Source organism: Ursus arctos, unplaced genomic scaffold (genome assembly GCF_023065955.2).
Source record: "Ursus arctos isolate Adak ecotype North America unplaced genomic scaffold, UrsArc2.0 scaffold_17, whole genome shotgun sequence".
Taxonomy (NCBI): Eukaryota; Metazoa; Chordata; class Mammalia; order Carnivora; family Ursidae; genus Ursus; species Ursus arctos.
In genome coordinates, this window is record NW_026622841.1 from 40128613 (window position 1) to 40146766 (window position 18154).

At 37.7% G+C, this 18154-nt stretch overlaps 1 pseudogene; it reads left to right on the forward strand.

Annotated features, from left to right (window-relative positions):
- Positions 1-964: 964 nt before the first annotated feature.
- On the forward strand, positions 965-3470 carry LOC113253140 (coatomer subunit gamma-1-like; annotated as a pseudogene).
- Positions 3471-18154: the final 14684 nt, after the last annotated feature.

Consider the following 18154-nt stretch of genomic DNA (forward strand, 5'->3'; position numbering starts at 1 on the left):
AAACTTAAATTATTTGAGCACTTATCCTATCTTTCCTTAGAAGAGTTTACTATAATAGTTACACAAACTGAGAGTTTAAAGGGATGGCTCATGGATCTTAGTCCCATAAAAAGTAGGGTGCAGCCACCAGCCCAGATACTTTTTGTCCTCTTCTTTCCCACTGACCACTTAAATAATCTTGCAAATTTAACCCCTAAGGATTGCTTTGTTAAATCTCCAAATGTGATCAGACAAGTCTGAATTTGCAATATTGCTTTGAAGGTCTTACATAATAAAGATTAAAATATACACCTTTCTGAACTGCCTTCTGCATTACTGAATTACCACTTCCCTACATGCCATTTTAAAGGTTATTTTGAGCTATTGTGAGGTGTTATTGCCTGCTGGTGGGAACCTTGTTACTTGTGTGGCAGGGGAGTGAATTCAGTTAGTTTTTGCTAAGGTTGTGTGGATATCCCTGTAGTAGTAAATGTGCAGAGTTCAGTCCCTTTACATTTCTATAACTGTGTATTTCAAAATTCCCCATTGCCCAAAGCTGCCACAGCTGTCATTCATATAAATACACATTTTTAAAGGAAGTTTCTAACTGATTAAATCAGATGAACAATCTTATTAAAACGCCATAGAGGCTATATACTCCAGAGATTCTCAGGATGGTACCTAAAACCATCTACACTTGGAGGTTTAGTCTATATTCAAACCTGATAAAATTAGCTATTCTATCTTGACTACACCCACATTTATCTAGGTAGAATACTGGTTCAGGTCAAAGGTCTGAATGGGGGCTACCATAATACTTATATTTCATTTTCTTTTTTTATTGAAAGTTTATACTAAGAGAATGTTAAGGTGCAGGGTGATGTGGCCACAAGAAAGTGGCCTGTGTGGAACTGTACCCAGACCACTGATGCTCATTGCACCTGTCTAGCACAGGGCTACTACTCTGCACCTGGCTGACAGCACCATGCTGAAGCAATTCAACAAGAGAGACAAGGAATCAGGTGGGGGGTCCAACCTATTCCAGCATCTTGAGAAGAGTGCAGTACTCCAGGAGACCCATGTATTTATTGAAATTCCCATTAACCCTCAAAAATGTGCCCTCATCCTCAACAAGATCTTTTACCTCATAAACCAGGGGGAATACCTAGGGACCACTGAAGTGACTAAGGTCTTCTTTGCATGACCAAGTTCTTTCATTCCCATTATCCCACACTCTGCTGGATGTGCTACTTGATCATCGAGGAGATATCATGCATTGATGAGGACATCATTATCATCACCAGCAGCCTGACAAAGGACATGACCAGGAAAGAAGATGGCCACGAGGGCCCAGTTATACATGCCCTCTGTCAGATCACTGATAGCACCATGCTGCAGTCTACTGAGCGCTACATGAACCAGGCCATCATGGACAAGGTGCCCAGTGTCTCTAGCTCCTCCCTGGTATCTTCCCTGCACCTGCTGAAGTGCAGCTTTGCTGTGGTCAAGGTCTGGGTGAATGAGGCCTAGCAGGTGGCATGCAGTGATAATCCTATGGTCTAGTACCATGTGCTGGGGTTCCTCTACCATGTGCATAAGAATGACCACTTGGCTGTCAATAAGCTAATTAGCATGTTCAGCACAGTCTCAAGGTGGCCAGCAAGCAGCTGGAGGAGAAGGATGGCAGCCATGACAGCCCACTATTAGACTTCATTGAGAGATGCCTGCCCAATAAGCACAAGATGGTGGTGTACAAAGCCATCTCATCCATTGTCAATCTGCCAGGCTGCAGTGCTAAAGAGCTGGCCCCAGCTGTGTCAGTGCTCCAGCTTCCCTGCAGCTGTCAGCAGTGATGGCCTGCAATCTGGACCTGGAGAACGTGGTTACATACTCAAATAGCAGCATCACCACAATGGCCATCACTATACTTCTAAAGACTGGCAGCAAAACTGCCTCATGAAACAGATCTTGTCCTTCATGTCGGATATCTTGGATGAGTTCAAGGTGGTGGTGGTCCAGGCCATCAGTGCACTGTCAGAAGTATCCTCAAAACATGTTGGGGTTATGAACTTCCTATTCACAATGCTGTGAGAAGAGGGTGGCTTTGAGTACGAGTATCATGGACTGCATCATCAGCATCATTGAGGAGAACCAGGAGAACAAGGAGATTGGGCTTTGGTACCTGTGTGAGTTCATCGAGGACTGCAAGTTCACCATGATGGCCACCCATGTCCTGCATCTCCTGGGCCAGGAGGGGCCCCAGACCAACAACCTCTCCACACATATCTGCTTCATGTATGATTACTTGGTCTTGGAGCATGAGGAGGTCTGGGCAGGTGCTGTAAGTGCTCTGGCCAAATCTGGAGCCCAGAAAGAAGAGATGTTACTCAGTATCTTGGTGTTGCTGAAGAAGTGTGTGATGAATAATGACAGTGAAGTAAGGGACCAAGCCACCTACTATCTCAATATTCTGGAGCAGATAGAGAAGGCCCTCAATTCAGACTATATTCGAAATGGTCTGACTGTTTCCATCACTGGTCTGGAGAGAGCTCTGCAGCAGTACACTTGAGAGCCATCAGAAAAACCTTTTGACCTCAAGTCTGTGACCCTGGCCACCATGCCAATAGCAGAGCACAGAACCGAAAGCACCCTCATCACCGCTGCCAAGCAGCCTGAGAAAGTGGCAGCCACCTGGCAACAGATCTTCCAGGAGCAACCGGTGGAAAGTACCAGAGTTCCGTGGGTGGGGTCCCCACTTCAAGCTCTCACTTGAACCTGTGATCCTCACTGAGTCAGAGACAGAGTATGTCATCACTGCACCAAACACACCTCCACTGACCACATGGTGTTCCAGTTTGACTGCACAAACACACTCAATGACCAGACTTTGTAGAATGTCACAGTGCAGATGGAGCCTACTAAAGCCTACAAAGTGCTCTGTTACGTGTCTGCCCAAAGCTTACCCTACAACCAGCCTGGGACCTGTTACACGCTGGTGGCACTGCCCAAGGAAGACCCCACAACTGTGGCCTGCACATTCAGTTGCATGACAAAATTTTCTGTCAAGGACTGTGACCCCACCACTGAGGAGACTGATGATGAAGGCTATGAAGATGAGTATGTGCCAGAAGATCTGGAAGTCATCATTGCTGATCACATCCAAAAGGTCATGAAGCTGAACTCTGAAACAGTCTGGGATGAGGTAGGGGATGAGTTTGAGAAGGAAGAAACATTCACCTTGTCTACCATTAAGACACTTGAAGAGACTGTGGGCAATATGGTACAATTTCTGGGAATGTAGCCTTGTGAGAGGTCGGACAAAGTGCTGGATGACAAGAACACCCACAATGCTCCTGGCTGGTGTGCTCCAGGGTGGTCATGACATCCCAGTGCACTCCCAACTGCTGCTTTTGGACACAGTAACAATGCAGATGACAGCTAGAAGTTCAGAGAAGAAGCCAGTAGACATCATCTTGGCATCTTTGGGCTAAGAGGCCAAACTGCATAGGCCCTACTCCTATCATTATCCTCCCAACATTATGCAGAAGGCACGCCTTCCTCCTGAACCCAGTGGAAACTTCTTCCCAAGCCTCAGTATTCAAAAACAATTAGGAATCAGTGAAAAAAAATTTTTTTGTTTAACCACTGCCCCAGGACTGCTAAGGAGTAACTTTTTTTTTTTCCTTTTTTTCAATAGGGGATGATTTTAGCTTGTCCTAGAACCTGCTGTCCTGCCTGTCAGGGAAGGGGCATCCAGATGAATAAAATGCTCGCACCTCCTCTTGAATTTATCACCTAGGAAACCGCCTTATCCTTATAAATAAATCAGCACATATTTTTAAAAATGAAATAAATAAATAAAAGAATGTTAAGTTGTAGGAATAAATACATGCGGACATTTGGGATTTTACAAATGGGTCAACTTGTCAGAATTGGTGTTAATGGAGCTTAAACAAGGCCTCCTAAGAAATGAATGTTAGCGATAATTCTGGAACTTTGTGGCTTGACACACGTCTTTAACACCCTCCCCAGGATTCTGAGATGTCCCACAGAGAACTCAAGTGATTAGGCCCTGGAGGCACTTGAGCTTGTCTCTCAGGTCAGGAATTTTACAACGGACACAGTATCTTGTGGTGATGGCATTGGAATAATGTGTAAAGCAAGGTTCTGCCTTGCAATGCTGTGGTCTGTGGTCCCTAGAGAGAAAGAGAGCAAAAACAAAATAATGGAGAAAACCTTTATTTTTGAGAAAACAGGTGCATCCAAATGTATAGGTCCAATTAGTTTGGTGGAATCCAACCACCACCTTGGGGCTGATGCAGAAAGGCAAGTTCCTACAGGAAATACCAGGGTGAAATCCCCTACATCCTGTTCCTGGGGACAGCTGGCAAGCCTCTATGGCTTTTGCTCAAAGCCCCCAGTCACCTATGAAAATGCTTATCCTCGTGACTTTAAGATCATGCCTCCATTAAAAATAATTACAAATTTTAATATATAATTATAACTCTGTTTATAACATATGACACTTTGTTTTTTATTTTGACTTTTGCACTTCCCAATAAAATACATTTTATGTACAATGTGGGTATTTCCTGTAAAATTCTTCTTTTTTATGGAAGGCTGTAACTATAAAGTGAATGTAGGAGTCACTAATGTGCATTCTATTTTATAATTCCGAATTTCAATACTGAAGCCTGACTGCATCAGCCATGAGTACTCATGTACATCCAGACAATGGAATAGTATTCAGAGCTAAAAAGAAATGAGCTATCAAGCCATGAAAAGATGTGGAGGAACATTTAATGCATATTACTAAGTGAAAAAAGGCCAATCTGAAAAGGCTATACACTGTATGATTCCAACTGTATGACACTCTGGACTATGTGACATTCTGAAAAGAGCAAAATCATGGAAGTTGGGGTTGGGGAGAGAGTAGTTGAACAAGCAGAGCATGGAGAAATTTTAGGGCAATGAAACTGTTCTATGCAATATTACAATGGTGATTCTTTGTCAAAACCCATAGAATGGACAAGACCAAGAGTGAATCCTAATATAAATTATAAACTCTGGGTGATCATGTTGTGTCAATATAGGTTCAGTGGGATATTGACAGTGTGGGAGGCTGTGCATATGTGGAGTCAATGGGTATACAGGAACTCCTTGAACTTTTTGTTCAATTTTGCTTTGACCTTAAACTGCCCTAAATCATCAAGTCTGCTTTAAAAATTACTAAAATGAGATTTTCTGATTATGCAAGTGAAATACTAAAAGTCTAAAGTATCATGAGCTTAATTTTTATTCCATTTTTTCTATGCATATATTGAAATCATTGATGTCATACTATATCTATATAGAATTTATAAAATTTCATATATAAGTTGGAAGTCTGTTTGTTCTTTCCTTTGTCTAAGCAAGCCTATTTATTAAAAACTATAAATATTTTTTAATAACTTAAAAATATTAATATACTAATAACCTTCTTATCATTGGGTATTTGGGATATTTTCAGTTCCTGATTATTATAATAATGTTCTATAAGCATTTTCTGTAAGTCTAATTGTTACATTAAGATGCATTACTGTATGTGGACAAACATTTTAAGGCTTTTATTGAATACAGTGCAATACTTTCCAAAAAAGATTAAATCAAATGTTACTCTTACCAGGAGTGTGTGAGAATGCTCTCACAATTCCATCCTCCACATTGAACCTTATAATTTCTGATAGGTAATAATTACCCAATCAACCTTGCCAGTACTTCTTTAAAAGTATTCCCCTATCTCCTCTTCTTTATCCAGAAGAATAAGAATTTGATTAAATACAGACAGTTGAAAGTATTGCATAAGGGTTTTTTTCATAGTGACCTACAGTCTCATTTCATTAGTAAGATTTGACATACACCCTAGTGACATAATCAACCAGATGTGCATAATTGTTTTCAGAACACAATGTGTGAATAAATGGTCAGTCTTTTTTACTTTTTAAGTTTTACGTGAATGGATCCAGTTTGAATAGTTCAGCATCTCTCTTTTAAGTTTGATTTCCTAGATCATGCCCTGGGTTAGTTGGTAATAACTTCCTATGGTAAAGTGGTCTGATGGGATCTTTAGTGACTAATTACTATTAGTATGAACATATGTGCTCCCAAAGACTTTCAACAACTTCTAGTGAAGAGAAGAACTATTGCATATTTATAATAAGCTACGAGAACCATCAATCATGTGATCTTTGAAATACTGACAAAGTCTCAATTCTCCTGGAAAGTTTGTCAAAGGGCATCTCGAGGAAATGCTACAGGTTCATGAATATTTATAAATACTGTCGTAAATTTGGCAACATTCTCAGGCTTTTTGCCTTAACCTTTTAAATGTGATGGACTGTATGAACTAAATTATGATATGAATGACTAGGAAAACTGATCAGGTGATAGGAGTGCTGTGACATTTCCTCAAGTCCAATATATTATATTACATATATATTACTCTTTCAACATAGTTATTGTGATGCCAAAATATGCACTTAACATTCTCTAATTTGAAAGAGTTATGTTAGTGTAACTCTCCAAAACCATGTTAGGGATTAGTTTGCCTATAATTTTCAGTTATTTTGGAAAATGTGTAGCTGATGTGATACATGCTGATGTATACTTTAATTTGTCATTCACTGAATACATTCCATTTGTCAAACATTGGCTTTCTCACAGCCTCTGTTCTAGGTGCCATGATTACTGCTCTGTCTAAGCCTGACCCTGGCTCTACCCTCCTGAAGGTTCTAATTCTGGGAACAAAGAATTTGATGACCTGTGATGACCCCTACAGTAAAGGAAGTACAGAGTGGGACAAATCACATGCAAGGGAACTAAATCTAATTTGAAAGAAGAAAAAAAAAATTGGAAAAAGTAGCATTGAACCTGAGATTGGGAGGGAGCATAAGAATTAGCTAAAAGATTTGTAGAGGAAACATTATAGTGAAAACCATAAAGTAAGAAAGCATGATCTATTACAAGAATTGCAAACAAAGACCACTACAGCTGGAGCAGAGAGAGTGCATATTAAACCTAAACACAGACTAAGGCTGAGCTGTAGAGGGACACTTGAGCCTTGTCAAACATTTTGAACTTTACCTCAAAAGATGTAACTGAAGAGTTTTAAGCAGAAGAATGATGTAAAAATATTTGTATTTTTAAAATATCACGTTGAGTGCAGCAAAGGAAAACAACTGGAGCAAAGCCGGGATAAAGATACCGAGAGATCTGTGGAGGCAGCAGTGGTGGGCAAGGCAGGCGACGGTAGTGCCGGGATTGATCAAGCGTGGAAATAGTGGCAAAGTCAAAACCAAACTCCTTTGAGAGCTTTTGGGAGAGAACATGAATAGAACTTAGTAACTAATTATATTTGGAGCTGAAGAAATGTATTTAATTTGAGTTGGTGGATACCAGTGTAAGTGTTAAGGTTAAGAATAGAATTCGGCCATTTTGGAGGGCTTGTGGAACAATGAAGTGAAGAAGGATTTAGGCAATTGAATAGAGAGGTCTCAAGTGCAAAAGATAGTGCTGGGCTAGAAATGAGGATTTGGACATTATTAGAATATAGACGATGAAGCTATTAAAGTGGACAAAAATACCTATGGAAGCTATGTAAGAAAAAAAAAGTTCTGATAAATAAAACTCCAAAGTCAAATATTTGGTAAAGAGAGCTGACCTTAACATTTCCCTCAGCTTGACCAAATTTTAGACAGACTCCTTCCTGTCTCTAGACCCTTAACATCCCTTTTCTCAGAGCATTTGCTTTAGAAAACTTATAAATTCTTCCTTGGCCCCTTTGAGATGCAAATATTTTAAGATTCCAGTAAATGAACATACAGTGTTATATTAGTTTCAGGTGTACAATACAGTGACTCAACAATTCTATGCACTACTTCGTGCTCATCACACGTGTACTCTTAATCCCCTTCACCTATTTCACCCATCCCCCACCCACCACCTCTCCGGTAACTACCAGTTACCAGGAAAACTATGTTTAAGAGTCTGGTTTTTTGTTTGTTTCTTGTTTTTTTTGTTTCTTAAATTCCACATATGATTGAAATCATATGGTATTTGTCTTTCTCTGAGTTATTTCACAGCATTATGCTCTCTCAATCCATCCATGTTGTTGCAAATGGCAAAAACTCTTCTTTTTTATGGCTGAGTAATATTCTGGGATGTAAATCTTATTAAAAGCCTCTTGCCATTTGTACAGTTCAGGATTATCTTTCTCAAGGACCTGGGAATCATTCTTTGAAATGTAATAATCAAGGAAGACAGTAGCTCCATCTCCCAGTTTCTGTGGGAAGGTAGGAGTCCAACTTTGGAGAACACTTAGCTCCAAGTTACAAAATACCTGCTGTCATGAAGTCATTAGAAAGTTTACTTTTCCTGTTGGTAAAGCCAATCAACAAACACAGATGGCTGATGATCTCCCATTCACCTCTGCTCTTAAGAACCTTACCTCCCACCAGGGATGTACTATATGGTGACTAACATAATATAATAAAAAAACATTAAAATTAAAACAAAACAAAACAAAACAAAACAAAAACCTTACCTCCCACCTTTGTGTCAGAGCTGGGTTCAGATTGAGTCCGGGCCTCTCTTGAATAGAGTCTTTCTTGCCTGTTTAACTTTTATCTGGTGCCACAAAAACAGACTGAGAATGATCAACACTATAGACAGGAAGAAAACCAGGGTATTATAGCATTATGGAAGTCGAGGGAAAATAATGATTCGAGAAAGAAGTTATGCCCATCACTGTCAAAAACTGTTGAAATGTCAAGTATGGTAAAGATTAAACCAATTACATTAAATTAAACATATGTGAATATACTGAAATCAAAGAGTACAGAGTGTGTGGATGGAAAGCAGCTTGGAGTGGGTTGAAGAAAAAGTAGGAAGTAAATAAATGAAGACATCAGGGTAAACAAGAATAAAATACACAGTCTTTATTTTTTCCAATAAAAAATTAAACCTGAGCTTTATTTTCCTTCCAGAGTCAAGTTAGAGTTGAGGCATGTGGAACAGAATGTAATGTTTTATCAAAAGCAATTCCTCTCTGACTTTCTTTCTTTTTTCTTTCCTTTCCTTCCCTTCCTCTTTTTCTTTCTTTCTTTCTTTCTTTCTTTCTTTCTTTCTTTCTTTCTTTCTTTCTTTCTTTCTTTCTTCTTTCTCCTTCCTTCCTTCCTTCCTTCCTTCCTTCCTTCCTTCCTTCCTTCCTTCCTTCCTTCCTTCCGTTTCAGGTTTTTATTTAAATTTTAGTTAACATATAGTGCAGTATTAGTTTCAGGAGTAGAATTTAGTGATTCATCACTTACTTATAACTCCCAGTACTCATCACAGCAAGTGCCCTCCTTAATGCCCATCACCCATGTAACCCAACTCCCCCCACCTACCTCCCCTCCAGCAACCCTCAGTTTGTTCTTTACAGTTAAGGGTCTCTTATGGTTTGCCTGCCTCTCTCTCTCTCTCTCTCTTTTTTCTTTTCTCCTATGTTCATCTGTCTTGTTTCTTAAATTCCACATGTGAGTGAAATCATAAGGTATTTGTCTTTCTCTGACCGACTTATTTTCCTTACATAGTACATTCTAGCTCCATCCATGTCATTACAAATGGCAAGATTTCATTCTTTTTGAGGCTTGAGCAATATTCCATTGTGTATATATATATCACTTCTTCTTTATCCATTCATCAGTTGATGGAGATTCTTTCAATAATTTGGCAATTGTTGATAATGCCACTTGGGCTCTTTCCATAATTTGGCAATTATGGATAATGCTGTTATAAACATTGGGGTGCATGTACCCCTTCGAATCAGCATTTTTGTATCCTTTGGATAAATACACAGTAGTGCAATTGCTGGATCATAAGGTAGTTGTATTTTTAACTTACTGAGGAAACTCCGTACTATTTTCTAGAGTGGCTTCACCAGTTTGCATTCTCACCAACAATGTAAGAGAGTTCCCCTTTCTCTGCATCCTTGCCAACATCTTTGTTTCCTGTGTTGTTAATTTTAGCCATTCTGACAGGTGTGAGGTGGTATCTCATTGTAGTTTTGATTTGTATTTCCCTGATGATGAGCGATGTTAAGCATCTTCTCATTTGTCTGTTAGCCATTTGAGATACACAGTGTCTCTCTCTCTCTCTCTCTCTCTCTCTCTGTTAAGTATTCTGGGCTCAAACTCACAACTCTGAAATCAAGACCTGACATCAAGAGTCCGACACTTAACTGACTGAGCCACTCAGGTGCCCTGAGATGCAGTGTCTTAATCTGATTTCTTTATTAAGTTACTATGTATATGTTCAATTCAGAGACCCCATTGAAGAAATTCATTTCTACTATTCACCATTTTTTATAACATAACCATCTTAAGAAGTCCTTTAAGAAATTTCACAATTACATTGTTGACTTCGTTTATGAAATTTAATGAACTGTAATGTTGTTATTGTACTGAGAAGTGTTCTTTTAACAATTTTATAGGTTCATAAAGTATTTTAGTTAGTTCCATGTGAACCTGAAGGCTATGAGAAATCTTACTACCACAAGTATTTGGGCTACAGCTAATCAGAAGCCTATCATGATTCTGTTTGGGTCATTTATTTTGTTTCCTTAAAGATGAATTGAAAACTTCTTAGAACATCATCTTTGGAAGCTAGTTTACTGACATAACTTCCATCCATATGTCCTCACTCAGCCATTTCATGCCACGGTTCTGCTCAAAATCTCAGATGGAAATAGCATTTCACTGTTTATTATTAGTATTTCAGAATGAATTTCTATGACCTGATTTTGACTGAAATTAAACTAGGGTTTATCCATTTTTATTGGGACAGAATGCTATAATCAGAAGCTGTAAATACCCAATGAGTGAATAGGCAATAAAATGGTAATAGGCACTATCATTTATGAAACTGAAAATCTCTGTACTGATACAATATAAATCAGAAAATTGTACAATTATATGGATTCACAAGGAAAGAGTGCCCTTCTCTGCACATGGTCATCATAACTCTGGCTCATGTTCTTCTAATAGAAGCCCAACAAGATTTTATTCTCTTGGACATTTCATTTCATTCAAAGGATAATAGTCAGTTTTATGTGTTCATGAGGGTTATATTTTTGATAGTGATAAGGTATAAACAAGACTGGAAAAGAAACTCTAAGGCATCCTGATGATAGAGGAAGGGCCCATTTTGATGTCAAGCTCAACAATTGTGCCAGGCAGTCCCAATGCTCTGGGAGAATATATAACTGCAGTTGGCAATGATGGCTCTGATTCCAGGACAAATAAAAGTGAAAGCGAGCTTCTCTTCCAATACATAGTTCCTTTTGGCAGCAAAGCCAATGGGAAGAATTGACAATGCAACACAGATATCAAATCGTGTGATGTACTGCACACACTGATCTGACCATGATCAGGTAATAACCAGCAGTCTCCAGAAGCTCATTCAGCTGCTCTCTTATATACAGCTCAAATTTTTCCCCAGCATGAATTCATTCTTTGCCAATAGCACAACCTAAAGCAAGTTCCTCTCCAGTTCTTGCCCCAAGGTTGAGCACACAAGCTCCTATTGCTGTCTATTTCATTTACATGAGATTTTCCTCACGATAATGCCAGTAGCTTGGAGGTTCTATTGCCAAGACCACAGGGAGTGGTGTTTACCCAAGTTTAGTCCCCCCCTTTTTTTTTTTTTTTTTAGTTGGGGAGGGGAAGAGGGAGAAGGAGAGAGAATCTTAAGTAGGCTCCACACCATAGCATGGAGCCCAGTGTGGGATCGATCTCACAACGCTGAGATCATGACCTGAGCTGAAACCAAGAGTCAGATGCTTAACCGACTGAGCCACTCTGGTGCCTCTCAGCCAATTTTAATCTTGTTAGTAGACCTTGAACCTATTAATCAGATGCCCTTTACTTCTTCCACTTATCTCTTGATGATCAATAAAAGTCCAGATTATTTCACAATTTGGCCTGATTTTTATACTTGCTTTTCTATTTCTTTAACATCTGGTTGACCTGTGTAATTTTTCTTGCAATTACTACCTTAATTCAAAAAGATAAAAAGCTCCCCTCTATCCATATGGTTATCATAACTCCATTCTCTTTGGGGATCATGTTCCTATAAAAGATCACAGTGAGCTTTGGTTCCCTAACTGAATTAAGTTTACTACATAATTTTATTTATTTTTAAAAGTAAATGTTTCATTTCACTTCTGCTATGTAATAGAATTTCCTTTTAATCAAGCCTACCACCCAACATTGGTCATGTCTCTTTCTAAATTTTTGTATCTCCCTAAAACTACCACATTTATTATTTCACCATTTAATATTTCACCTCCTTTTTCTTTTGTTTTATTTATTCCTTTATCATAAATTACACTAACAAAAGACGATTCCTCAATTATTGGAACCAGTCTTAACACCACCCCAGATCTGCCTCGTCATTTCTACCTTTTTAGGCCAACAGACATTTTCTTTTTTTCAGGACTTGAAGAGACCTGTGTTTTCCATGATCATAGAGCCATAGTGCCTTCTCCCTTGCTTCAACTCTTCGCACACAGACTGTTTCAGATTTCCCACATGTGCAGCCTCGGATGTAGCAAGTTTTCCCAACAATTCCAGCAGGAGCTAATTGTACTGATATTTTTGAGGTTTGAACACCTTGGGTTTCCTTTCTTTCCTTCTTTCTCACTCCCTTGGGACTTCACATCTCAGCAACTGTCAGTAAACTGAATCAGGCTCTGTTTCAAAGAGTTCGTCATCACTTTTATTATAACTCTCCTTATCATGCTGCTGTTACATAAACTTTCACAGTCTCAATTTCTAAAGGTTGGTATCCTCTTCACTGGGCTGCAGTACTGTAGCTAGGAGTGATAGTATTTTATTATCTCAGAGAATTTTGACCAATTTCATTTTAATCTAAGTACTTTTAGTCCAAATACTGGCATACTTACCAAACTCTGTAATTTCCACACATTGGTACTCAATTTTTCACTGCTTTTGCAACAAACACCAAAATATCAAATGATTTCCCCTTATGACATAACCATAATATTTCTTCCACTGTGTGTCACTCTAATTTACCTTGTAGACTAAAAGTCTTCCATGCTGCATTTTGCATGGTCCAAGAAGAATTTCTCAGGACCTCTTCTTTACTTCCCAATATAAATTTTAGAATTTTTTTTCCTCCCAATGAACTTAAAGAATCACAATCCTGATAATAACACATAGTCAGATCACAACTTGTATAACCTTTTCCTCGAGCACAGTACGTTTTTCCAAAATTGGAGCCCACATATCCTGGTGGAATCCCAAGTGACAGCCAAAAGCACTGTCTCACATTGACACTAGGGGGATTTCCAAAGTTTGGCAGGCTGAGTAATCAAAGTAGAAGATGCCAAAGTAATTTGATACTTTAAAAAACAGAGAAATGCCAAAAAGACTAATCATGGCTCTCTAACATTTTACACAAATCTTTTAGTTATTTTATCCACGTCTATATTTTCAACCAGTTACATTTTTGAAATTTCAGTTTAGTACTCACATAATTTTTATTGATCAAGAAATTTACATATGCATGTCAATTACTTTTTATTATAATTTGTGATATAGTACCCCTGTTGGCATCATTATATTTTCATGAATTTTTCAAAAGACTCCACTTATAATCTTATCAACTGTTATTGTTTCCCTTTTGATGCACAAACCATCCATGTTGGTCCACTAGCAGAGCTGTCTTTAGGCTGGACTATTTGTCCTCTGTAGTAATATCAAATTATATCTAAAAACATTCTTGTTTTCTTCAAGCAACACATTTCAGGTTCAATATATTTATTATTATTATTATTACTTTTTTTTTTTTTTTTTTTTTTGCTGGCTCTAGAATGCAGAATCAGCTCCTCTCTGGATACCAATAATGCACATTGATAAGCAGAAGAAAGAATGAGGATAGGATGGAAGGCTCAGCCCTTTTAATGATGAAATAGGAGTTTTTTTCTTTTTTTTAAAATATAACATAGAACTATGTTGGTAATTAAATTTATTCCTTCTTTTCTAAATTCCATATTTTACTTTACTTAAATTTGAGTTTTGAGTTTTCCATTTTATTTTTTGTTTAGGCCTTTTTGGCCCAGCAATCCTAAAAGTGAGTACAAACTATGTAGGGTCCTTCCTGGAAGGACCTTTTATCACTAGGGCACCAATCACCTGAAAAGTAAAATAACCCCCAAGCACTAGAGACCTGATTCAAAAACAGAGTCCCAATACATTAATAAGATACAGTGATTAAAAATAAAGACAAATGCTGTTTTTCAAAGTTTGGCTTGAAACCTTCTTCTAGACTTTTTTGTTTGGGCTCCACTAATGGAATTTCTTTACCATTTGTAGATAGCTGCTTTATTAGTGCCACTTATCTTTTTATTGCATGTGCTTTTAAGTCATTGATTACAGTTTCACAGAGGCCCCTATATATTCGTGTTATCATGGTAGTGCTCTACTTCAATTTCCCAAACTAATCAAATGATTCAATAACACCCACTGGAGTTTATACCCAGAATTATCAAAGTCAGATATGGAAGCATGAATGTAAAAGCTACAACTCAGAAAAATAGTACATATTAGCTTCTGTAAATCCCTGTAGCCTCCCTAATTTTAAACAGTATTTTGCAATACAAGAGCTTTCTTAAGATAGATAATAGGTAGATGTATAGATAGACGGATGATAGCTGGATGATAGATGATAGATAGATGATAGATAGATAGATAGATAGATAGATAGATAGATAGATAGTAGATAGATAATGACAAACCAACAGCTTCAGATTTACTCCGCCTGCAATGTATCTTCCCTGTTTCTTGCAGCTCAGATTAGGGGCAGAGTCACAGTTCACAGGGGGGCAGCTTTTCTTTCTCTTGTTCCCAGTAGCAATGGTACGGTAAAGTCACTCTGTGTTTTTTCTTGATAATCCACTTTCTCTCTTCTATTCTACCTCTTCCATGGAACAATCACTGTAGGGCATATATAGGACTGTATCTTTTTAGTGTATCAACAACTGAGCTTAAAAGGTAATTCAGATTCTAATGGGATATCAACCAGAAGCAAAGTAATTCAAATAAAATTTTTCTACTTTCCCCAGTCTTTATTTTTAAACTTATCATAAGAAATTGGATATAATAATAAATATTTCATTAAATTTGAATTCTTTAAGTTCACCTCAATGCAAATATCAGGTTACAGTTCCATACTCATAATGCACAGTATATACAAATGTTGGCATCTTTTCCAGTTCCCTTGATAGACATCCAAATTTTATGGATGAGATTTTGGAGCCTCTTGTTGAAAATTTATCTGCAATGGCAAAAGAAGTGACTGCACTCATCCACAATGGTTGCCACTAAAATTACACCTCATGGAGACATAGAAAGACAATGTTTACCCCTGTAAAACTGAAGGAACACCTGCAAACATAGATGGTGATGAAGGTCAAGAATACCACAGAGCACCTGGTATAGGGAGTATTTTTAATCATTCATCTCTTGGAAGAGAAGCAATGCTAAATCCCTCTCTCTATTGAACTAACTCATTACAGGCAAATTCTTGCCAAGTTTCTGTTGTGGGATTTTCTATTCACTCAAAGGTAGGCTATTTATCCTAGTGAAATACACTCCTTTCCTGAACCATGTCTTTTCATGTGAACTACTAGCATTAGTGCATTCCTGTGTCATGAATAAAAACGACCACTGGACAAATGTGTTAAATTTCATTTTGCCCAAGAGGAATAGTCTGTATATCTCCCCTACCCTGTATTTCTATTTTACCCTGATATCCCCTTATGTTTACAAGGAAAACAAATGTTTAACCTTGGAGGAGTAGAAAATATAACATTATATACAATTGAAATTTATGAAAAATTATCACTAAATGGCTAATTCAAAGGAATTAACTTGTCATATATATATATATATATATATATATATTTTTAGTACTTTATTCTCCTAGTTACATAGGAGAACTTCAAGGGTCTTTTATTTTTTTCTCAAGGGACTAGAATTTACACAATGGTAAAGCATAAAATATTGTATAACAGTTTGCAAAGATTTAGGCAGTATTTGGGAAATATTAGCCTAGGAAAAATACATTGCAACCAGGAGAATTTCAAGATTACAGAGCATTTGTATTTGTGGGCATGTAGTCATGAACAATACTTCATAAACAAAAAATGCATTTGTAACAAAATGAGTTATTACTCAGCTTGAGGCAAAATAGACAGTTGATACTTTTGTCCCATGCTGGCTTAGGATTTTAGAAAATTCAAAATCAACAACAACCAAACCTCCATGTTATATATAATTCAAGCTGACATTGTATATATTTACACGTAGTTCCATGGGGCTGCTTCTATGTTAATGCTAAGATGGTCCCAAGTCTCTTTGATTATGTTAGAGTGGCTGTTGGCCCAAGAGCTTAAGGTTCATGTGATCCTGCATGTGTTGCAGCTAGATGGTGCTAGCCATCTCCTATTAACAATGTGACGGACAAGCAAAAGTCAGCTCAATATTTCCGCATAACTGTGAAATCTTTTCAAAACACTACTGGTGTCAGCTGGGTAGGGGAGACACCCTGTTTACTTCTGAATTCCCTAGGTTGTTATAGTGCTTCTTAAAGATGGGACTGGGGGGAAGAAATGACCAACGGACAATTGCAGAATGGCATTTTCAGCATTTCTTCGGTCTACTCATGAAAGAATTACAGAAATCGTTTCTTTATGTTTTTTCCATTTTAAAGTAAAAACATCTACAACTACAGGTTCTATCCCTTGGTGGTACTTCCTGTTGTTGTCATATTTATGCAAGTTTTCTTTTGTTTTTTGAAAGCTGGGCCATTTAGTCATTTTATATTTCTTGGGACAAAGCAGAATTACAAGGGAAAAATACCTACTTGAACAATTTTTCTCTTCCTTTCCCCTTTCTCCTTCTTTTTATACTCCTCTCGTCCTCTGAGAAACCCTATAGAAATGGAAATGCAAAATCTCTATCCAGCAACTTCAATATTTAATAGCACGACAAGAGTAAACCAGTTAGGTTAAACAAATCTCCTATTTCTTCTTTGAATCTTTTTTGCATCATTTCTTCAAAACTATGGGAGGGAAAGAATTCATATTTGTCATTTGATATTTGTTTGACTAATTTCACCAAACGAAAATACAAAAGCAAAGAAAAAAAACCTTTTTGGCTGTTTCTAACCATTGCAGCAGACAGAAATGATCTTATTTGTAGAGTGATATTTAGGAGTCAGCAGGGATAATAAAATCATATTTATGAATACATCCTTTTCAGTGTTAGCAAAATCTGTGGCTTCTCCCACTAGGTAGGAGGGGAAGATTCAAGTGATAAACACTCATCATTTTTCCAGCTATAACTTTGTATTCTTGCTCAATTAATGAAGATTGAAAAGCAGAGTAAAATTCTCAGAAGTCACTTTTGATGAGAACTAATACCTGCAGCATATACACTTATGTCCCCACACATTATAAATACAATCTCTTTTGTAGAGAAAAAAATAAGAGGGGACTTCTGACAGGAAAACACGAACCACTTGTTTGCACAATAGTCATTTCTTTAGTCTATTAATCTTACATACCGGAGCCCATATTTCTTATGAATTATCTATGATGATATGAGGATATCCTAATCATCATCAATGCCTTCCCATAGACAGGGCACCTGCATGGCTCAGTCCGTTAAGCATGCGACTCTTGATTTGGCTCAGATCATGATCTCAGAGTTGTGGGACCGAACCCTGCATCAGACTCGGCGGGGAGTCTGCCTGAGATTCCTCTCTCTCTGCTCCTCCCCTGGCTTGGAAGCACTCTCTCTCTAAAATAAATGAATAAATCTTTATTTATTTGACCCACAGGCAACCCTCATCAAAATTATGTTTACTAAGGCTTTTTTAAAAAAGATTTATATAACAAAACAAGTATAAATTTTCAATAAATGTGGGCATGAAATGTTGTTTTCCTGAATTTTGTTACACCAAGAAATATCTCTTGTTACTAAACCAAGTCAGAATGTATCCGATCTAACCTGAGAAACTATGCAAGTCTTTGATCTCCCAAGGACAATGAAAGAAAGAGTAAATTTCCTAACAT